The sequence below is a fragment of the Callithrix jacchus genome, chromosome 20 (assembly GCF_049354715.1).
Source record: "Callithrix jacchus isolate 240 chromosome 20, calJac240_pri, whole genome shotgun sequence".
Lineage (NCBI taxonomy): Eukaryota > Metazoa > Chordata > Mammalia > Primates > Cebidae > Callithrix > Callithrix jacchus.
Window position 1 is genome coordinate 46,565,928 of NC_133521.1, and position 22,149 is coordinate 46,588,076.

The 22,149-nt window shown below is 61.7% G+C and overlaps 1 protein-coding gene across 11 annotated transcripts in view; it reads right to left on the reverse strand.

Moving 5' to 3' along the window:
- Positions 1 to 22,149, reverse strand: part of CBFA2T3 (CBFA2/RUNX1 partner transcriptional co-repressor 3) — a 98,148-nt gene that overhangs the window by 29,020 nt on the left and 46,979 nt on the right. The window contains exon 1 of one of the 11 annotated variants that reach the window (XM_035281605.3): positions 14,466 to 14,921. The exons of the other annotated variants lie outside the window; for them this stretch is intronic. The gene's annotated coding sequence lies outside the window, so the exon portion shown is untranslated. Of the gene's footprint in view, positions 1 to 14,465; positions 14,922 to 22,149 lie in introns of those variants that run through there. 11 annotated transcript variants of the gene reach the window in all.

Genomic DNA, 22,149 nt, shown 5'->3' on the forward strand with positions numbered 1-22,149 from the left:
CTGCACTGCCCTGTATGCTCTCCCTGCCCACACCTGCACTGCCCCACATGCTCCCCCTGCTGCTCACACCTGCACTGTCCCACACCTCCCCCCCCACACCTGCACTGCCCTGTATGCTCTCCCTGCCCACACCTGCACTGCCCCACATGCTCCCCCTGCTGCTCACACCTGCACAGCCCCACACCTCCCCCTGCCCACACCTGCACTGCCCTGTACGCTCTCTCTGCCCACACTTGCACTGCCCTGTACACACCTGTTCACACCTGCACAGCCCCACATGCTCCCCCTGCTGCTCACACCTGCACTGCCCCACACCTCCCCCTGCTGCTCATGCCTGCACTGCCCCACACCTCTCCCTGCCCACACCTGCACTGCCCCGTACACACCTGTTCACACCTGCACAGCCCCACATGCTCCCCATGCTGCTCACACCTGCACTGCCCCACACACTCCCCCTGCTGCTCACACCTGTGGGGTCTCACCCACGGCCCAGCGTATGAGCAGGTGAAGCCACAGTTGCCTGGTGTCCGTCGCCTTCATTAGTGAGCTGTGGATGCTGCCCCTGCTTCTCTTGCCATTTCCCCACGCCAGGGGCCCCAGCACCATCGTCAGATGGAGAGATACCCCAGGGGTCAGGGCCACCCGGCCTCTGTGGAAGGTGGCTAATAAAAGGCTTTTATGGCTACCACGTGCCAAATGCTGTGCAAACCTTGCCTGATCCTCTTGCCACCTGCTTCTTTTACTGAGGGCAGAGAAGCTCAGAGAGCCTGAGGTCCTGCTCAACATCTCGGGGTGGTGGTGCCTGGCTGTGACCAGCACCTGTGCTGCAGGTAGGAGTGGAGCAGCCCCCACCACCCCGTACCCCGTCTGCTTGGCGCGTGGTGAACAGTGTGGTGAGGAAGCAGCCAGTAAGCAGCCACCCAGGCCTCACGGCACCTGCTGTCCCCTCCATACAGCCGCAGGCCTCCCTCCGAGGGATGCCTGCCCCTCCTGGCCACCCACCTGCCCGGAGGCTGACGGCTGGGAACATGTGTGGCCACAGCTGTGGGGGCTGTCAACACCTCCTGGCTATAGGGCCAGTGGCCAGTCCCTGGTGACAATGCAAGAAGGTGGGCATGTGGGGCATCCCTGTGGGGTGTAAGAAGGTGAGTGTGGTGGGGCGTCCGTGTGGGGTGCTCCCACCCTGACCAGGCTGCCCTTGGGCCAGCAAGGATTGGCCACGCTCAGAAGGGAGCCGGCGGGGATGGGGTTGGGAGCTTCAAATGTCAGGCTGGCTCTGGGGACACAGGTCCAGGACACTGGGGATGCCACCTGTTTGGTCCTTTCAAAGCCCTCACACGAGGCAGCTTCATTTAAGTCTTGAAAATCGAATAAAACAGAAGTGGCTGCAGAGAGAGCCCTTCTCCAGAGAGCTGGTGCTGGGCGCTGGGTGGGCTTGTAGGGTGGACGGACACTCCGCGTTTCCTAAGGTTGAGAGTGTGGCCAGGAGACCGGGGGCTGTCAGGCCTCGGCATAAGGAGTTACCACAGTCATCATCCAACAAGGGCTTATGGCCACTGCCCGCATGCTGTGACACGCTGGGCACGAAGCCGGAGCAGACAGTGCCCTGCGGCGCCTGGGGCAGTTGGGATTTCGTGGGTTCCCTTTGGGCAGAACAGCGGCCGTCCTTTTACCAGGAGACCTGGATAGTGGCTCACCGCAGGGAGGCTCTTCTCGGTGATATACAGACACCGATGACTCCTGTCACTCTCGTGGACCCTCTGCAGTGACGCCACCATCAGCCCATTTTACAGGGAGGGACGAGGCTGAGAGGTGAAGCCATCTACGCGCGGCCCCACCGCAAGTCTGCTGCGTGCTGGGATCTGAAGCTCCACCCAGAGCTTGCCCCCACAGGGCCGGGCTCTGCAGGACTTCCAGGTCCCAGCTTGTCATCAACGCACTGTCCTCCTTCTAGGGCTCAGGGTACTTGCAAAGAGGCAGCAGGTCTCTTTTCAAACCGGAGGCCGAACGGAGGCTGCGGGGGGGCAGGAGGCCCCGTGCCTGGAACACACCAGGGAGTGGCTGGTGGCCTCCCCGCCGCTCTGCAGGCCCCACCCCAGGTTGTGCAGGGCAGCTGTGCAGGCGATAGGACCTCACGGGGTTTGCTGAATCCCGTCTGAGTGTTCCTGGCTGTGTGGCCTAGGGAGAGCCTCTTCCCCTCTCTGAGCCTCACTTTCCTCCTCCGTATGTGTGGAGGAAGCCAGCTGACAGGGCGATGACGGGGAGGTCCCCACACCCTGCCTGGCATGCAAAGAGACCAGGCCGAGGCTCATGGAGCCAGGGGTGCCTCGACCTGCTCCTGCGGCTGCCCCTGGCGCAGCCTCCACCCAAGAAAGCAGAAAGTGACAAGGACCCCAGGGAAAGTGAGGGTGAGTGCGGACGGTGAGAAGAACAGGATTTATGGCCAATGAAATAGCCTGGGAGTTGGCCAGGGACCTGGGAAGGATGGGGTGGGGGTGAGGGCAGCAGGGAGTCGGGGGATCTGCACAGCAGTAGCCAGGGCCGTCTCTGGGGGGCACATCGTCTCTCTCCTGCTCGAGACCCTCCAGCAGCTTCCACTGCACATGGGGCTTGTCAGTTCACACCACTCCCTGACACGAATCACCCTGCTCTCCCCCAGGGCTCGGCCACCTCCCCTCCTTCCCTCTGTGATTCAGCTTCAACCTCACTTCTGCAGGAGAGGCTGCCCCCTCCCCAGAGCTCTGCCAGCCTCCCCAGGACGTCACCTCCCCAGGATGTCACCTCACTCAGCAGCCCTGCCTCTTGTGGGACCTGTTTGCAGGGTCTCTGTGCTTGACTGGGTCTCCCAGGAAACAGCTCACCCTGGCAGCCTCCAAAGGAAGTCCCCCAGGGAAATGCCTCTTTGGGGTCCACCCCTTAGGGACTGGAAGGGAGCAGAGAGGAAAGTGGGGATGAGTGGGTGCAGTGGTTAGGGGCAGGGCTGAGGGAGGTGGGGCTGGGAGCTGGGGGGGCACGTGGGAGGGGCCGGGCTGCCCAGCTGCAGAACACGTGCTTTCGGCAGACACGGGGGGCCGGGGCTCAGGGCAGGGGACTCAGGGCTGCCCTGGACACCCGCCTCCTTGGAGTTGGCTGGGCAAGAAGGCAGGGTGGGTGCACCCCACAGCCGCAGAGGGAGGCCGAGTCCTGCTTGCTGGGCTTCCTCGGACAAGCCACAGCCTGTCCACCCATTTCCTTGCCTCTGGGTGGTGCACCATGGTCCCTCACTAAAGCAGATGGAGAGGAAGCCATGCTCGGTGGGGAGCCCGGCACTCCCTGCGATCACCTGAAATGGGGGCTACGATCCTTCTCCATCCCTGCACACCCAAGCAGTGTGGGAAACCCGGACTTTGGAGTCCCCCACTGGTCCACAGCTCCACCAAGGCCACCCACAGGCTCCTCTCCCGGTGAAGGCACCACTAGACAGGCCCAGCCTCCTCCTTCCTGGGCACCTGGCTTCCTGCCCCATTCCCCGTTGATGCCCTGCACCTTGGCCAAGGGCCATTTCCACTCCCAGACCCAGTTCGAGGCTTGGAGGCCCCGCGGGCTCCCGTCCCGTGGCTGTAAACCAGGTAGGAAGAGGTCTGGCCCGTCCCCTCGTCCCGGGCACAGGACCACTTGCTGGCCCTGTTCCCCCTCCATCTGCGAGACGGCCCGTGCAGACGCGGAGGAAAACAAAGTCATCACACCACTTGGAGAAATGAAACTGCCAGCACACAGAGCCCCTCGTGCTTCACAGTAGACCCATGGCCTGGCACGGCGGTCCCCAGTAACCCCGGGGGCTCAGCAGCGCCAGGAAAGGGGCAGCCTCTGTCTCGAGGGGTTTGTGTCTCAGGGCAGAATAGTGAAGTGGCAGGGAGGGCTGATGATGTCATGGAGGGCTGATGTCCTGGGGGAACACCGCTTCCCAGGCCTGTTCCCAGCATCCTCTATTTGCTGCTCCGTGAGGCAGGCACCATAACTACATCCACTTTCTAGATGGGGAAACTGAGGCCCAAAGAGGGCAAGTGACTTGTTCTGGGACTCAGAGCCCAGAAGCACTGGAGTGTGCGCCTCGAGCCCCCCTCGGCCACCCTCGGGCCACACACGGCAGCCACCAGGAGGTGAACCAGCCCGACGCCAGCCAGCCTGGACCCTGACTCGGCAGCACTGGGACGTGCGGCCCTGTGGGTGTCACACACAGGCTTGTACTCGAGGCTGGGGTGGGTGGTCCGCTGCCTTAAGGGATCTGGGATTATGCCCGGGGTTGGCCGGGCTCTGAGGTTCGAGGGTAAGGATGGTCGTTCCAACCCTGAGGGGGTTTCTTTCCAGAGCTCCAAGTACCCATGAAACAGAAATGAGTCCTCCAGCATCCCTGAGCCCCACGTCAGCTGCAAGGGGACCCCAGTCCCCGAGGACACCCCCATTTATTTTCGAACAGCCCGAAGGCCCAGCTCCACCTGTGCAGAAACCAGCTGTGGCAAAGCGAGGGTCCAGCGCTGGCTGTGCAGAAGGAGCCTGGAATCTGGGGAGGGTCCCGTAGCCTGGCTGCCCCATACAAGGGGGCCCCCGGGACACCTGCTGTCCCACCCTGGCCATCCTCCCACGTCCTGCACGTGTCCTAACAGCACTGTGGTCCTCTTGCTGGGGCGGGCGGGGTCACTCTGGGTGTTGGCCCCTGCTCTGTGGTCCTGGCTCAGAGGCAGGTGGGCAAGGGCTTCGGAGTCTGCCTACCCATCCCACCCATCAAGAAAATTCCCAGACCTGCTGGGCACGACGGCTCATACATGTAATCCCAGTATTTTGGGAGGCCAAGGGGGCAGATCACCTGAGGTCAGGAATTTGAGACCAGCCTGGGCAACATGGTGAAACCCCATCTCTACTAAAAATACAAAAGTTAGCTGAGCGTGATGGTGTGTGCCTGTAATCCCAGCTACTCAGGAGGCTGAGGCCCGAGAATCACTCTAGCCTGGGAGGCGGAGGTTGCAGTGAGCTGAATTCATGCCACTGAACTCCAGCCTGGACAACGAAGAGAGACTCTATAAAAGAAAATTCCCAGACCCTGGAGGCCACTCCCTGGGGCCCATGGGAGAGGCCGTGTCCTTCCCAGATGGTGTGTCCAGTTCCCAGCGAACTGTCACTAACCAGCCGGCAGAGGAAGCTGCTTTCCAGGCCTGGCGGAGCCGGTGGGAAAGAACACGGAATGTGCTGGGACCAGCCACTAATCCATCACTTTCCCAATCCGCCCAGGGCGCCCAGCCCACCCTGCCCAGCTGGGAAACGGCCACAGCCCAGGGCTCCCAGCCAGGGGGTTCCAGAACCCTGAACGGGAGGAGAACTCGTGGCTCCCCGGCCTTCCCCGCCTTGCGCCCTCTTCAGCTCTGGAGCCACAGGCCCCGCTTCTGCCATAGCCTCCTCTGACTGTCACGCAGGATGCTGGGCAGGTACCACCGGTGACGGCCTTGAGGCCTTTGCACAGGCAGCGCAGCCGCGGCGACGATGTCCCTCTGCCTGCCTCGCCTGGCCTGAGTGTGCAGATCACCTCATTTTGTGTCCCCGCAGGTCTAGGAGGCTGTCAGGTGGAGAAACTGAGGCTCAGGCTGTCTGGCTCTGGAGCCCACCCTCCCCATGGGTTTGGGACATGCTCCCATGGGCAGGGGATCATCTCTGGAGCTGACTCCAGGCAGGCAGGGGAGGAGGGGGCCCAGCCCGCAATAGTCCCGAGGGCTCCAGGCCTCTCCTCCGGTCAGCCCAGCCGACCCTCATCCCAGGATGCCCCAAAGCCCAGCCTCAGAGGCGCAGCAAGGCCTCTCGCAAAGCCTTTCCTAGGGCTGTGGTGCAGGCCGGGCTCCCGGCGCTCAGGATGGGCCCTGCACCCGGAACAGTGCTGTGCCTCAGTTGGCCCCTCCGTAAAAGTACAGAATTGGGGGCTGAGCTCAGGCTCTGGATGCTGCAGCCTGGGTGGGTGGCCTCAGTGTCCACATCTGTGCGACGGGGACAAGAAATGACATGAATGCACATGGGACAGTCACTGGCCATCCTGGGTGACCCTGGTGGTGGCTGGGATGAAGGACACCACTGCTTTACAGAGCTGCTCATTTTCCTTCTGAATTTGCAGGCCATCTGGGAAAGGCACAGATGGGCAGAGAGGGGACCCCGAGGGTCATTCATGCACAGCCACCCTCCCGCTCCGCACGGCTCCAGAGATCAGTGACCCTGTGCCCACACTGCCCCGAGGGGTGAGGTCTCTGGCCACGGCTGCGCAGTGAGTGAGGGGCAGAGCCGGGAATGGAGCTCCAGCCTCTGAATTCCACCCTCTATTTGGCCAGCAGCCATCCCTCGCAGTGAGCCCAGGCTAAGGTAAACCAGACACTTGCTTTCGGGGAGCCAGAGGGCTGAGCCACCCTTCCAGACAGGCTTCCCAAGAGCAGTACACCGCGGCTTCCTGGCCCCTCGGCCAGCACCAGAGCAGCCTGGCCCTTCTTTGCTTGGTGCCTGGCTGCCCCTCCGGCCTCACTGCCCGGCTCCCTGCAACCCCGGGGCTGGGCCTCAGCCTCTGGCTGCACCTGCCCCAGGGCCTCTGCATGGCAGGGCCTCTGCAGGGAAAGCGCATCCCTGTGATCCCCGAAAGTCGGCCTCTCATCCTTATGCTGCGCCTCAGGCCCGGCCTCCCAGTGAGGCTGCAGCCCGCAGCCCTTTGTCCTGGCTACCCTCCTGGCACTGTCTCTCCCCGAAGCTCTGCCGGACCGCCCACCTGTCTTGCGCCTCTTTCTCTCTTGTGGACGCTCCAGGTGAGCTCCAGGAGGCCTGGGCTTTTCTGCCTCATCAGCCACAGCCTGCAGCAGTGCCTGCCACACCCCACACCACAGGCACTCAGCGAACACCTGCTGTGTGGTGACCGAGAAAACCCGGAGAGGCACAGCCCACTGAGGACTGACAGGCCTAGCCGCGGTGTCCTCCGGAGCCACTGTCATCCGAAGGCCTGGGCGGGGCGGCACCCTCCCACCTCCGGAAGAGCTTCGGGGTGAGCTGCTGATGGCATGAGCCGTGCAGGTGGCCCTCGAGGCAGGGTCTCTGTGCCTGCTCTCCGGAGCCCCCAAGGGGCAGATGAAACAGAGGAGAACCTGGTGCTGACTAGGAAGGGTCCTGAGAAGGTCTTTGACCAGCGCCAGACCTGGGGCTCCCAGGCCAAGATGAAGTGAAGGGACATGGAGCTCCTTTGGGGCAGACCCCAGGACAGCAGGTGCTCCCACCCCCACCTCCAGGGCTGTGCCAAGTGCAGGGATGTGGGGTGGGTGAGACAGCCTGAGAGCCTCAGGGGCTGCCCTGTAGCTGCCCTACATCTGGCTTGTACTGGCCTCCCTGCCTGGATAGTAAGCAGCCACATAAACACGGGAGATCAGCACCTTCTCCCCATCGGTCTGGGAGGGCCCTCCTGCCCCTCAAGGGACAGGAACCAAGTCCCATTTCTCTCCCTGGCCCTTCCTGGTCCTTGTGGGTCTGACCCAGGGCGGACCCTTACTCTGGCCCCACAAACTCACCCCTGGTGCCCTTCCCACTGTGGACAGCAACGAGGGACCCTGACCCCAGGGGCTGTGGGTGATGACTATGGAGGTCACGGGTTGCCATGGCAACAGAGCAAGGCCAGGTGGGTGGAAAGTCAGTTGGCATCCCGCTACGACTGACTGGGTGAACTCGGGATGGGGGTTGTCCCCAAACCTATATGAGTCTCTGGCTCCCCTCGGGTAAGGTGGGGCACCTCTCTGGGTGGAGTGATTTGAGACAGTGAACAAAAAGGCTTTTGTAAACTCAAAAGCCCGCTGTGACCCTGCCATGGGGTCAAAGGACTGGGGCAGGGAGGGAACAGAAACCTCAGGCTCTCCCTCCCTGTGGGAACGGAGCTGGCTTTTCTCCTAATCTGGCCTCAGTTTTCTCAACTGTACAATGGGAATGAGGATGGAATTCACCCCACAGAATCGCGGAGGGACAAGGTGCAGCTCATGAAGAGCATCTAGAACAGCCTCAAGGCCCATGGCCCACTCAATGCAGCCTCCTTCTGGGCATGGGCACGTGACGAGGGGGCAGAGAGGAGGCCCTGTCCTCAGACACATGCGCCCGGGTTTTTAAACCCCTCTTTGCTGACAGCTGGTCTGCACTGGAGCTCAGGTTCTGAAACCAATCTTTCATTTCAAACCCAGCTGACTGACCAAGCCATGCGGTGTGAAAGGCCCGACTTGCAGGTGGGAAACCGAGGCATGGAGCTGTGACGCCACTTGCCCCAGTCACCCAGCTGTCATGCTTCGGGCCATCGGTCCAGCCACTGTGGCCGCATGGAGCTGACTCATGTGGGGATCGTCCTTGGCACTGTGCCCAGAGCCAGCCCACAGGAGACCATGAGCAACAGTGCTGGGTAAAGGGACCAAGCAGAGAGCCTCTGGGGAACACTGAAGACCCACCCCGAAGCCATGTGGGGGAGGCTCTGTCACTCAGAGTTGGCTGGCAGGGCCCAGGCTGCCATCACCACCACAAACAGATGCCCTGGGCCTCCCTTCAGTGAGGGAAGGAGGCGGAGGTGCCCTGTGTCACAGACGTGCTGCTAAACCGTATCACAGAAAAATCTCACTGAAACTCCCCTCCGGGCCCAGCCCAGGGCTCTCCATTTAACAGGAGCCCACAGGCTGCCTCTGCCTGCAGGCTGGGCCCACCGTGCCTTCTGTACCACGATGCGGCCCCAGGCAGAACTGGCCTTGCCTCCTCCCTCCCCAAGGAGAGAAGGAAACCTCCTTCATGGGTTTTTGAGGACCAAGGAGCCCTTCTGGCCAGCTGCGCCCTGCAAGTGAACCTGGGCTCACCAAAGAGACGCAGAAGATGCACCAAGTGCACTGTGTTTCTGGGGCCCGATGGGACGGCAGGCTGGGGTCTCTCCGCCAGTCCTGGCCAGTCATGCTGGCTGTGCCGCCATCCCTCCTGCCAGCCTCAGGGCCTTGGCACTGGCTGGAATACTTTGCCTGACTCTGCATGTCTGTCTCCTCATTGTTCAGGCGCAAATGTCCTGACTCAGGGAAGCCTTCCCTGACCACCCAGCTCAAAGCGTCCCTGTCCCCGGCACGCTCTGCCATGTCCTGACCACCTGGCTCAAAGCATCCCTGTCCCCGGTGCCACGTCCTGACCACCCAGCTCAAAGCGTCCCTGTCCCCGGCGCTCTCTGCCACGTCCTGACCACCTGGCTCAAAGCATCCCGGTCCCCAGCGTGCTCTGCCACGTCCTGACCACCCGGCCAAAAGCATCCCTGCCACATCACCCGTTTTCCTTCTCTGGCCACTTATCAGTGCCTGAAGCCTCCGTATGTGAGTCCTCGGGTTTACACCCGTCTCCCGCAGGGCAGAACCTGAACAGCACCTGGCATGTGGTGCGACCCCATAAGGGGTGCTGACTGCCCGTAAGGACAAAGCCCCCATGTGTCCCCTGGCAGCGGCAGCCCGACATCCTGCCCTCGGCAGGCTCAAGGGGATGGCTCGGCTGGCTTTTCACAGGACACAGCCTGCCCCTCTGCCTGCGAGCCCAGCAAGCCGTTCCCCTCATCCATTCAGTGGGGGAACACCCCTCCCGTGGGTGCGTCTGAGGACCAAGAGCTTCTCGAGTGTGCCCTGTGGCAGCGGCTGGGGGTGCCGGTCACAGCTATTTGGAACCCTGCGAGGCATGTTTCCGGCTAATGGCCTCGATTTCCCACCCCACCAAAGCCCCTGCCCTTTGGATGTGATTCCGGCTCTTCCCGTGGAGAGGCAGGGCCCACTTCCCTGCCCCCGCTGGATCTGGGCTGACTGGGGGACTTGCTTTGGCTGGGGACAGGATGTGGCGCAAGGGATGTCAGACAACCCTGAGCCTCGATGCAAGCGGCCGGCTGCCTCACTAGCCCTCTGTGGGGCTCCCACGTGAACACGCTAAGGATGATACACATGCAGGGCAGGGTTGGCCCAGCCACTTGGCAGAGCTGCTGACCCATGGCTGACCACAGACTGGCCAGCAAACCCAGCCACGCCCAGAAGAACCACCCCGCCGAGCTTGCCAAAACTGCCAACCTGAAGAACTGTGAGCCAAAGAATGGTGGTTGCTTTGAGCCACTGTTTGAGGGCGGCTTGTTACACAGCAGTAGCTGACGGATACACTTCAGTACTTAGAATCTCAACATATCAGAGCTGCAAGAGACCTGAGAGACCAACAACCAAATTCCACAGATGCTGAAAGGGCAGTTGGGAAGCTGGACAAGAGAAGTGACCCACCTCATCTCCAGCCAAACCAGGCCTCAGATGCCAAGGACGCTCTCGCCCTTTGCTACTTCACTCCCCATTCCTGTGTGCTGGGGTCTCAGCTGGGACAAGCAATTCCACCTGCAGGAAATAACCAGGGGGTGCACAAACAATGACCTTCAAGGCTGTTCATCACAGCACCGTTTATGAGAATGACAGACAGCCACGCGAAACTAAGGAACCTGAAGAATCACGCCGTGGCCACCTTCACTTTGGAAAGCCGTTCCCTGGTATCTGCTGACTGGAGGTCACAGCCAGCTCATTCCTGGGCACAGAACGAGCAGAAGAGCCAACACACGGACACGCCTCCAGAGCAACGAGCAAGAACTTCACAGGCCACCTCCTCAGCAAGGGTGCACCGAGGTGGAGGGGCACGCGGCTGCAGCACGGCCACACAGCGGAACACAGTGCAGCAAGGAACAAGGACCCGTACCGCCAAGTACAGCCCTGCACACAGTCTCACAGACGCGGCGGCCAGGCCCTGCAGAGCATGTGCACGAGAGTCTGTTTCTAGAAAATTCAGAACCAGGCAGCAACACTCTGTGATGCTAGAGATGAGGGTGGTGGCTCCCAACAGTGGAGTGACCAGAGGGGACTGGGGGACCAGGGGCCTCGCGGGCAGGTTGGAAAACGTTCGTGGGTCAGGCCTGTGGTCGTGCGCGTGACGCTTTGTGAAGCCTGTCGGGCTGCACGCTTCTGTGTGCTGGGCAGCAAGGACACATTTACTTGCAAAATCCATGTCACAGGACGCTCTCTAGTGACATGGTGACCTGTGAGAGAAAACCAACAAGGTGACAGAGCAGAGCTTCTACTTTGGAAATAAACATAGGCATGGAAAGCCAACAAGGCCAGAGGCGTGATCGTGGACCCCGGCGGGCAGGACACGGTCGCAGCCACCACGCTCTTGCCGTGTTTTCAAGCGTCCAGGGTGAGTCTGAGCCTGGCCCTGGCCCAGTCACTGAGCCCAGAGCCCCAAGCCATCCAAGGTGCCCCAACGTCTGCCCTGCACCTGGAGGAGGGTGCCCAGGGACTGGTATTCTACAGCACCCTGGGGTCAACCAAAGCCTGGAGAAGCTGGGGGACAGTGGTGAGCTCAGTGGCTGGAATTAAAATATTCCCTGCTCCCCAAAGGGCCACAAATGGGACCCAGATGTCCAGGGCCTGCTTGCCCCACGGCCACACACAGGAAGCACATTCCCTGCCCAGCTGCTGGGCTGCACTGCCAACAGCAACGCCCTGAGAGCCTGGGGGGAGGCAGCCCTGCCATCTGGGCTGCCTGCTGCCGGGGCAGGTGGGGGTCAGGGTGTGGCTGCCAGGCCAGGCAGGGGCGGAAGGAGGAAGGGGCGCTGTCCTCACCTAGCACTGGCCCTGGCACCCTGGGAGTCCTGGGTGCAGCCAGTCCCTTCTCTAGTCCTTGTGCCCCCAAGCCACCAAGGGAGGCAGCCAGCCTGAGGACAGACACGGTTTCTGGGTGAGGGTGTGTGTGCTGGGGTGCTGACAGGAGGAGGTGAAGGTGGGGGGAGGAGATGGGGCTGGGGGCGCATGGGTGGGTTGGGGGGTGGGGGAACTGCTTGGTAGTGGCCTCCTTCCCTGGATCTGCCCGTCTGAGTGAGTTCTCCAGCCTGACCTCAACTCAGAGGAGGGATAGCTCCTCCAGGAACCCCACAGGCAGCACGGGGGTGGGGGACTGAGGGCAAGCACAAAAGACAGGTGGGCTGGTCACAGGGCAGGGGAGGGTCTGGTGGGCTGTGTGGCTGGTCACAGGGTGGGAGGGGGGCTTGGTGGGCTGTAGTGGCTGGTCACGGCGCTGGTAGGGACCCTGGTGGGCTGTGTGGCTGATCACAGGGTGAACGGGGGATCTGGTGGGCTGTGTGGCTGGTCACAGGGCGGGGACCCTGGTGGGCTGTGTGGCTGGTTGCCTTGCCCTCTCTGAGCCACTCTGACACCTTCCTGTCTCAGGAACGTCACAGTGCCCTCCATCCATCCATCAGGGGTGTGTGCATGTGTGCACGTGTGCGTATTTATGTAGGTACGTGTGTGCACTCATGTACATGTAGGTGTATGTGTAGGTTTGTATTCATGCATGTGTGTACGTGGGTGCATGTGTATCTGTGTGTACAATATGTGTGCACTCATGTGTTCAGGTATATGTATGTGGTGCATGTGTGTATACTCAGTGTGTGCACTCATGTCTATGTGGGTGTATGTGTGCATTCATGTGTATGTGAGCACGTGTGTGTACTCGTGTGTGCATGGGCATGTATCTGTATGCGTGCAGTCATGTGTACATATGGGTGTATGTGTGTGTATTTATGTGTGCAGGTACGTGGGCACGTGTGTGTACTCGTGTGTGCATGGGTGTATGTGCACTCACATCTATGTGGGTGTATGTATACATTTGTATTCATGCCTGTGTGTATGTGGGCACATGTTTGTATTCATGTGTGCATGGTTATATATTTGTATGTGTTTATGTGTGCACACATGTGTAGATGGGGTGTATGTGGGCATGTGTGTGCACGTGTGCGTACTCGTGTATGCATGGGTGTGTATCCATGTGTGTGCACTCACGTCTATGGGGGTGCATGTATACGTCTGTATTCATGCGTGTGTACATAGGCACGTTTGTATTCATGTGTGCATGGTTATGTATCCATATGTATATATAACATGTGCACACATGTGTAGATGGGGGTGTATGTGGGCATGAGTGTGTATGCATGTGTGTACTTGTGTGTGTATCCGTGTTTGCACTCACGTGTCAATGTGGCTGTATGTGCACCGTATTCATGTATGTGTGCACTCACGTGTCTGTCGCTGTACCTGTGTATTCATGTATGTGTGGGTGTGCATGGGCATGTATTCGTGTGTGTGCATGTGAGTGCATGTGTGTGTGTGTCCTTGTGGGGTGAGTGTTCACGTGTGCATTTTCTCTAGTGAGGACTGTGACATCAGGAATGGCTGCAGACTGCCCTGGCCTGAGTAAGAGTGGTCTGATCTGTATACAGAGCTTCTCTGGAAGGAACAAGCGGCCACTGGAGAGGGTGGGTGGGCTGGGCAGGGAAGAAGGGGTGGGGGGATCCTCTGCCTTCCCTCTTTGCCTCCCAGCCCTTTATTTCACACCACATCCTCAATTTATTTTTGAAAATGCCTTTGGCCACTGGCGCAGGCCCCTCCTCACTGTGGCCCCTGGGGATGGAGACCTGACTGCTAGGTGGAGGGGCTGGCAGAGAGGAGGGTCACACACGTCACATCGGTAACTAGAGAGGCGCAGCAGCAGGAATTCTTTTAGAAAAAGACAGCTGCTCGGGAGGCTGAGGCAGGAGGTTGTGCTACTGCACTCCAGCCCGGGCGACAGAACGAGACTCCATCTCAAAAAAAAAAAGAAAGAAAAAGAAAAAGGAGGAGAACTGGAGGACTCTAAGGAGTTCATCGGCTGTTGGCTGACCCCAGGCGGGAGCCGCAGGTGTGACTTAGCCAGCCCCGCCCTCTGCACAGCTTTGCGCCTGGACTTGGGTGCGGAGCAGGACATCCCACAGCCGGCCCCGGACAAGTGAGGGCCAGAGAACCTTCCAGGAAGAGGCGATGCCACACCTGGTTCCGAAGGCCGCAGGACTGGCATCGAGAGAGAAAGGCGGAGGGGAGGGCACGGAGGCTGGGATGCCAGGGACACCAGGGGAGAAAGGTGGAGGGGAGGACCTGTGCCAGGGGAGGGCACGGAGGCTGGGATGCCAGGGACACCAGGGGAGAAAGGTGGAGGGGAGGACCTGTGCCAGGGGAGGGCACGGAGGCTGGGATGCCAGGGACACCAGGGGAGAAAGGTGGAGGGGAGGGCACGGAGGCTGGGATGCCAGGGACACCAGGGGACAAAGGTGGAGGGGAGGGCCTGCCCAGAGAGGGCATGAAGGCTGCGATGCTGGGGACAGGCAGGTGGCACAGCCCTGGGAACAGGACCCTCCGACGTGCAGAGCCAGCAGAGCCCCATCGCTGGGCTGGCGGGGATGGCCCAGCCGTCTGCGGAGGGTCTGGGAAGCCAGGCCCTCTGGGGATTGTCCTCCGCCACCAGTGAGACGCCAGGGAGGCTTAACTGGTCCCCAACCTGTTGTCGCTGTTTAAACAACGCGCCGATTGACTGCAAATCACCTTGAACTCTGCAGAGGAGCCGCCACGTTTGACGTCTCGCTGTTGCCCGTGTGGACGCTAGAGAATAATCCGGGTCTGACGGCTCACGGTGCACCCCCGGGTGTCAAATGGACAATGGTTTCCCCGAAGTGCTGAAGGTTCTTCCAGCGGCGCCATGAGTGCACACAACACACGCCTGCGGACGAGTGTGTGGGGTCACGACGCCCTCGGCCACGGGTGCGGAGGGACCCCAGGAGACGGTGCACGTGAAACCCAAAAACCCCAGTGGCCCTGCCTGGGCAGGCTTTGCCCTGGGGCTTACCCCCGCACACGTGGATGTCCCGTGAGCTGGCGTGGCCAGGCTGTGCGGGGAGTGAGTCACGTGGGGAGACAGCGTGGCCTCCCTGGTGCCAATTGTAAGGCCGGCTGCCTAGCCCGGAGCTTGGACACGCCCATCCCTCGCCGCGCGTGAAAACTACGTCACCAGAATCTGCACTCGGCACCTAGCCCGCCGTTGGAAAACCCCGCCAAAACCTGCCCAATAGGACAGCCCGCTCGCCGGAAATCCCGCCTACCTACCAATTGCAGCTCGCCCCTGTCCACGTCCTGTTTCTCCACAGCCAATCAAACGCCTTCATTCTCTATAAAATCCCACGCCCAAGAGGAGTCAGGCGCGACTTCTCCGGCCTCTTTTGCAGAGTCCGCAGAACCTCATCCGGGAGTTAAATAAATTGGCATCGTTCCTCTATGGGTCAATAACCCTTACACCAGTGCCCCTTTTGCTTCTCAGTTTTTTGACGCTGAGGCACCGACCTGGGCCCTCACTGACCCCTGCAGGCGGGGGGTGAAGGGAGGCCTGGGAGAAGTCTCCACCATAGCGTGGGTCCCGTCCTCTTGCCCGGGCATCGGTAGGGGCCTGGTTCTCCTGCCCTTGCCGGGTGGGCCGGGGCTGCCCCTGGAACCAGCCACACCCTGGGAGGCCTTTGCCTCTCTCACCTCCCGGACGGGCTGGGGCTCCCGCCGTCGAGGACACACACCCCTGGCACAGCCTTCAGTTCCAAGCGCACAGCCCGCTCGGCTCCCCAAAATGCGCTGCTGGTTTTACGCTGTGAGCCCCTGTGAGCCCCGCACAGGCGGCTGGGTGGCGGGAGGGCGGGGCAGAGCTATGCCCGGGCCAGAGCCCCCCGCCCAGAACATTCTGTCTTCCTGCCGTGAGATCGCTCTAAATGTCCCCGAAGTTCCATGGCAGGTCAGCCGAATGGCCCAGGGGGTAACGAGAAGCCGGGGCCACCCTGCCTGCAGGGCTGGTGGGGTCACCAGCATCGCCTCAGGCACTGTCCCCACAGCCCAGTACTCACTCAACCTTACAGGTAAAAAGCCCAGTGCCCACGGCCATCATCACGAGGGCAACACCCACTCCTCGAATTCTCCACACTGTGCATGTGGCACGTGGCATGCCGGGCAGGGCTCCCTCCCACCCGGAGCAGCCTCTCCGCCGAGTGCCCGGGCGGGACCTCAGCTGCTTCTGGTGCACGTTACTGTAAAAGCAAAGGCAGAGGATGGTGCCTTGTCGAAGTCACGGCATTGCTCCTCTTAATCCCTGGAGGCCGTTGCAATGCAGGTCTGGGGGTCTCGTCAGACCCCACCCCACACTGCGATCCACTGGGCCTCGGTTTCCTCATCTGCACAAAGGGGACAGTCGGAACTCCTCCCTTGGGAGTTAGCCCGGGAAATAGCATGAGCATTAATGAGAATTCAAGTTGTTCACAAGTGCAGGCATACAGTAACTGCTCAGTTAGTGCTGGTGTGTAAACCACCGGCTTCCCCAGCACTTGGCTCATGGATTCATCACTCTCCCTGGGGTGGGCGTTTCTGCCTTCCTCCTACCCCAGATGGTGAAAGGTCAGGCTCTGTACGTCAGAGGCCTGCCGTCCTCCCACCCCAGGGACGCAAAAGTTGGCTGACCAGTGAAGCTTCTGCAATGGTGGAATGTTCTAGGCCCTGACAGTTGCCGGAGCCCCACCTGGCTGCCAAGTATGAGAAGGGAGGCCCTATGAGGGAAGAATTCAATTTTACATTTTATCTTTTTTTTTTGGAAAGAGTCTCATTCTGTCACCCAGGCTGAAGTGTAGCAGCAGGACCTTGGCTCACTGCAACCTCTGCCTCTCAGGTTCAAGCAATTCTTGTGCCTCAGCCTCCCAAGCAGCTGTGGTTACAGGTACATGTCACCACGCCTGGCTAATTTTTGTATTTTCTTTTAGTTGAGATAGGGTTTCACCATATTGGCCAGGCTGGTCTCGAACTCCTGACCTCAAGTGATCCGCCTACCTCAGCCTCCCAAAGTGCTGGGATTACAGGCGTTAGCCACTGCACCCGGCCAGGAATATTTCATCTTAATTAATTTACGTTCCAATGGCCACAGGTGGTGCCTGGTGATGGAGTGGCAGGCGCCCCACCACACAATGCCAAAGGTACCAAAGGCACAGGTGGCCAACTGCCTCCCTGGGGGTGCAGCCACACCTGCCTGCTCCCAGATTCTGCCAGGAGGACTGGGTCCCCCGCCCCTCCCCACCCCACCTGCTTGCCAGCCCCAGCTGGGTGGTCTTCCTCCAGCCAGGCCCACCTGAGGCTGCCTCCCGCCCTCTTGGAGGCCAGGCCCCTCCCCAGGGGGCTCCGTTAGCCAGCACTGCCGGAGTCACTGGGAGGCGTCTTGGAGAGCAGCCCTAGGCCGCCCCATGTCCTCACAACCTGGAACAACACATCCTTTCTCTGAATTTAAGGAAAACAGGCTGCTCGGAGGCAAAGCTCTTCAACAGATGTTTCCTCTTGGCCGACCTCCCTGCTGCGACCCCACCCTGGGCCTTCCCCCAGGCAGGGCCTGCCCAGTTCTCCCAGGGCGGAGGCCTGGGGCAGGGGAAGATCAAGCGATTTCAATTCTTTTTAGGAAGGGGGAGGAAGATATTTTTAAAAACGTGTTTTACCAGCCTGCCTTTGCCATTGTTGATGTAAACAGGTAAATCGTTTCCTGCCTCAATTAAAAACATCTGCCACATAAATGAATCCCAATTAACTCATTCTGTTTTTAATTATCTGTTAATTACACGCAGGCAGCAGCAAGGATGGCAGGGGAGCAGGAAGCCAAGCCGCTCCTCCCCGTGCCCCACCGCCCCGCCCCAGCTTGGCAGGATGGCAAGTGTCTGGCTGTGACGGATGGGGTGGCAGGGAGGTGGTGGCACCCTGCCAGCTGGGATTTCCTGATCCAGGGCGGCGAGTGGGTCCCTCTTCCCGGGATCTCCCTGCTGGAGGTCCAGGCCCCAGCCCTCTCTGTCTGTGGCCCCCTAGACCCTGCCTGTGGGTCCTGCCGCCCCTGGGGCAAGGAGGGAGGGTGGGGGAGAGGCCTGGATTTTGTCCAGGAAGCCCTGATTAAGGCTCCGTTGCTGGGGTGATGGGGGCATCAGAGTCACCCTAAACAGGACCCCTGGGAATGAGGATCATGTCAGCTCCATGTATTGAGCCGTACACCTGAGGTGCTAGGTGCCTCACGGCTGCAGCCCCTCATTTGAAGCTGCTTCCTCGGGGGCACCTGGACGCCCTCAGGCGCCATGGCCTTCGTGGTAATGACAGTATCTGTTCGCTCGATTCAGTAAGCGTCTACGTGGGGAATGCGGACACCTCTCCCCGCCTCACCCAGACCCCTCTGCGTGGAACATTTTGACTCCCTGTTCACAGGTGTCAAAGCTGAGGCCACAGAGGCACCTGCCTGTCCCAGGTTAAATCACGGGGACAGGCCAGGTGAGTCGTGAACCCAGGGCTCTGATTTCAGGGTTGGTGTTGCGGGTGGCCAGGACGTCCCGGGAGCTGGGTTCAGGGGCTGGGCCGGCCAGCGTCACACTCTGGATGGGGGTGCCCCAGGTCTCTGAGGGCATCCAGAGGGTCATCTTCACCCAAGAGGGCACCCCATTCCTCCCAGAAAACAGCTCCCCAGAGAAGCAGGCCCTGCTCTTCCCCTAGGATTCTGCAGCCTAAGGATGCAGAGGTGGCCAGAGCTGGCTGGGCTCTCAGAGCCAGAGTGACAGTCCTGCCCAGCAGCAGGGCGAGGACCCTCCGCAGGAAGCCCGGTGCTCGGCGGGATAGAGGGCGGAGGGCTGCGATGCACTCATCCTGTCTGCCCGGGGCCACCGGTGTGGGCACAGTGCAGGGAGGCGCTCCGTGTGCTGCGACATTAGATGCTGTCTCCCCTCGAGGCACAGAGAAGAGGCCTCCACCCCAGGGCCCGGCCGCTGGTCAGCTGGTACCCGAGGCTGACCTTCCTCCAGCAGGTGGCCTCTCCCACCACACACAAGGGCTGGGCTCCAGGGCTTCCTGAGGGCGGGGCCAAGAATGCAGCAATGCCCGGACAGGGACCAAGCCACGCCCATTCCTGGGCAAATCCCTCCCACTGGCCGGGTCCCAGCTTTCGGCCACAGGGTGAGAGGGTGGTGGACGGCCCCTTCCTGGAATCCTGTCCCCACCTGGGAGACAGCGACACCAGCGCTCCCGCGGCACAGGCTCTGCCCCTGCCTGGCTCACACGGCTGAAAAAATACCCATTTAACCCGGCAGCCCTCCCAGAAGGCTGTTCTGTGATAGAAGCAGGACGAAGACATAACCCTCTTTTCCCACTGTAAAGACGGGGTTAGCAAAGGCCAGAGAGGAAGGCTGCCCAAGGTGTACAGCAGGTGGACGGGGCTGGACACAACCCCGCCAGGCCATCCACGCAGTGCCCGTGCCTCCCCCCACGTGGCTGCCTGGCCCGGTGTACAGCGGGGTGGACGCGGCTGGACCCAACCCCGACAGGCCCTCCATGCAGCGCCCGTGCCTCCCCCGACGTGGCTGCCTGGCCCGGTGTACAGCGGGGTGGACCCAACCCCGACAGGCCCTCCATGCAGCGCCCGTGCCTTCCCCCACGTGGCTGCCTGGCCCGGTGTACAGCGGGGTGGACGGGGCTGGACACAACCCCGCCAGGCCATCCACGCAGTGCCCGTGCCTCCCCCCACGTGGCTGCCTGGCCCGGTGTACAGCGGGGTGGACGGGGCTGGACCCAACCCCGACAGGCCCTCCATGCAGCGCCCGTGCCTTCCCCCACGTGGCTGCCTGGCCCGGTGTACAGCGGGGTGGACGGGGCTGGACACAACCCCGCCAGGCCCTCCATGCAGTGCCCGTGCCTCCCCCCACGTGGCTGCCTGGCCCGGTGTACAGCGGGGTGGACGGGGCTGGACCCAACCCCGACAGGCCATCCATGCAGCGCCCGTGCCTCCCCCTACGTGGCTGCCTGGCCCGGTGTACAGCGGGGTGGACGGGGCTGGACCCAACCCCGACAGGCCCTCCATGCAGCGCCCGTGCCTCCCCCCCACGTGGCTGCCTGGCCCCAGCGGTTCTCTCCAAACACCCCAAGTCTCCCCAGTGCCTTGAATGTGGAGGGAGATACGCAGAGAAGTTTGTGCTGAGACCTCACTGCAGGTTGACCAGGTGGGGGCTTCTGGGTTTGAAGTCAGCGTCCACTGGGGTGCGTGAGTGAGCTGGCCTTGCTGGGCCTCAGCATTCTCCCTGCAAAACAGGGGGACCTGAACCACCTCCTCTTCCCACAAACGTGAGGATTCGGGGCTTCCGCCCCTACCCGCCTCCCCTTCCATGCAGGCCACCAGGCTGAGCATGTTGCCTCAAGGTTCCCTGAGCTTCAGGGACCTTGTAGAGAGACCTCAGTCTGAGGGGGGCCTCTCAGACCTCTGGCAGCCGTGTTACCCACAGCACCCACTGCCATCGGAAGGGCTGTTTGTTTGCGGCTTCTGATCCAGGCTGAGCAACAAGCACGCTTCCTGCCGTGTGAGCTAAGGAGCTGCCGAGGTGTGAAGGGGCTGCAGGCTGCTCGCAGCCCAACCCTGGAGCAGCGCACTCGGGGAGGAAGGCCAAGCCTCACGTCCTCCACCACTCAGCTCAGCATCTGTCGCTCCTGCTGTCAGTGTGGGAAGGGCCTGACACGGGGGTTGGCTTTGGAGCGTAAGCGCTGGGCTCCTGGGCCAGATGCCGGTACCTTCTAGGTTGGGGAGGCTCTGGGGGAGGCCAGAATGCGGAACCCACCCCCAGGACTGTCCTCCCTCACAGGTGGGCCCGGGAGGAGCCCAGGCTTACTGGCCAGGATCACCACAGTGCAAGGACCGGGAAGACCCCTAGACCCCTGGGATGTGAGGCTGAGGGCACACAGGGACCCCGCCAGGTGGGGGTGGGGGTGGGGCGTGGTCAGGCAACGTCACAGCAACCCAGCAAGGCCTAAAGCAGGGACCCCCAGCGGCGGGGGCTGGTCATGGCTACCCTGGAGGGGCGGCACCTGCTGGGCTGAGTCCCAGTGAGCTTGGGTGAAGATCTGGCCTCTCTGGGCCCTGTCATCCCCCAATTCCCTGGGAGCCGCAATGGTTGTACTGATGTAGAGTGTGCTGTGTGCCTTGAGAACCGTCCAAGTGAGGGGCTGCATAGGCTACGGGACCCAGCAGGTCCCTGCACAAGCTCCATCCTGGCCCTGCCTCCCCAGGGCCGTTGACCACGAGGCGGCGAGACTCTGCTGAGACCCATGGAGAGGCACCTGAAGTCCAGGAAGGCAGCAGAGAATGAGGCTCTCGGGGGCGATGGCTGAGATGGCCTTAGAGAGGGGGTCCAGCAATGGTCAGATACGTCAGCAGAGACAGAGGCCGCATAGAGGAGGGCAAGCGGAGAAGGGCAGGCGAGGAGGTGGGGCGGAGGAGGGCAGGTGGAGGAGGGCGGGTGGAGGAGGCCGCATGGAGGAGAGCCAGGTGGAGGGCGGTGGAGGAGGCCGCATGGAGGAGAGCAGGTGGAGGGCGGGTGGAGGAGGCCGCGTGGAAAGCAGGTGGAGGAGGGCGGGTGGAGGAGGCCAGGTGGTGGAGGAGGCTGTGTGGAGGAGAGCAGGTGGAGGAGGGCGGGAGGAGGAGGGCGGGTGTAGGAGGGCGGGAGGAGGAGGAGGCCAGGTGGAGGAAGGTGAGAGGAGGAGGGTGGGTGGAGGAGAGCGGGAGGAGGAGGCCAGGTAGAGGAGGGTGGGAGGAGGAGGCCAGGTGGAGGAGAGCAGGTGGAGGAGGGTGGGTGGAGGAGGCCAGGTGGAGGAAGGTGAGAGGAGGAGGGTGGGTGGAGGAGAGCGGGAGGAGGAGGCCAGGTAGAGGAGGGTGGGAGGAGGAGGCCAGGTGGAGGAGGCCGTGTGGAGGAGGCCATGTGGAGGAGAGCAGGTGGAGGAGGGTGGGTGGAGGAGGACGGGAGGAGGAGGCCGGGTGGAGGAGGGTGGGAGGAGGAGGCCAGGTGGAGGAAGGTGAGAGGAGGAGGGTGGGTGGAGGAGAGCAGGTGGAGGAGGGTGGGAGGAGGAGGGTGGGTGGAGGAGAGCAGGTGGAGGAGGGCGGGCGGAGGGCCCAGGGGTGGCTGCGGGGCAGCCAGGGTGGCTGTCCATGCTGTGCTTCGGGGTCTCGAAGCATCTGGATGCACAGAGTGGTCCTTAAGCCGGCTCAGGATAAGGCTCGTGGCCCCTCAGAGGCAGAGGTCCCATGAATGGGAGCGCAGGGTCTCTTGTCAGACAGCGTCTGCTGCCCAGATGTGGCCAGTCTCACCCATTGCCCCAGCTGGCCAGACACAGTGGGGACAGCCAGGCCCCTGGGCCGAGCAGGTGCAGGGAA